Below are 765 nucleotides of genomic sequence, written 5' to 3' on the forward strand. Positions count from 1 at the left end.
CAGGGTGGGGACAGGGGCTTGGAGCAACCTGCTCTAGAGGAAGGTGTCCCTGCCCAGGGCAGGGGTTGGAGCTGGAGGAGCTTTAAGCTCCCTTCAACACAAACCGTTCCATGATTCCACGCCTCCAGGGTCTGTGCACGTCACTGCCAGAGTAGAGCTGCTCTTGTGGAACAGTCAGGCTTGTGCAGGGTGTGCACTGGAGCAGGGATCTCCCTCTCCCCTTGTGTTAACAGGGGGCCTGTGTGGGCTCAGGTGTGCAGTGCTGTAACCCGGGGCTCCCAGATGTCACAGCTTTCTAGTTGTGAACAATTCCTGGTGAGCAGAGGGGGTGCTGGAACGTGCTCCCCCCACACGCAGCCCCGTCAACATGCAGCTGAAGCAGGACATGCCACTGCCAGGAGAAAAACACCTGCATGGGGAAGAACCATCCCTCCAGGGAGACATCAGGAGGCGGATGGAAAGTTCAGGAGGGTTTTCCCATTGTTTGAGCAACATTAGATATTCACTTCATAATGTATTAAAAGGTGCAGGATATGTGATGGCTCCAACCATGAACTGGTGTGAGAGATCCTGAGGTGCTTTATGGAACTGGAGCCACCTGCTGATGCAGGGAGTCAGGGAATGGTTTGGGTTGAAGGGAGCTTAAAGCTCCTCCAGCTCCAACCCCTGCCCCGGGCAGGGACACCTTCCACTAGAGCAGGTTGCTCCAAGCCCCTGTGTCCAACCTGGCCTTGAACACTGCCAGGGATGGGGCAGCCACAACTT

Source organism: Nestor notabilis, unplaced genomic scaffold, assembly GCF_000696875.1.
Source record: "Nestor notabilis isolate BGI_N333 unplaced genomic scaffold, ASM69687v1 scaffold21619, whole genome shotgun sequence".
Taxonomy (NCBI): Eukaryota; Metazoa; Chordata; class Aves; order Psittaciformes; family Psittacidae; genus Nestor; species Nestor notabilis.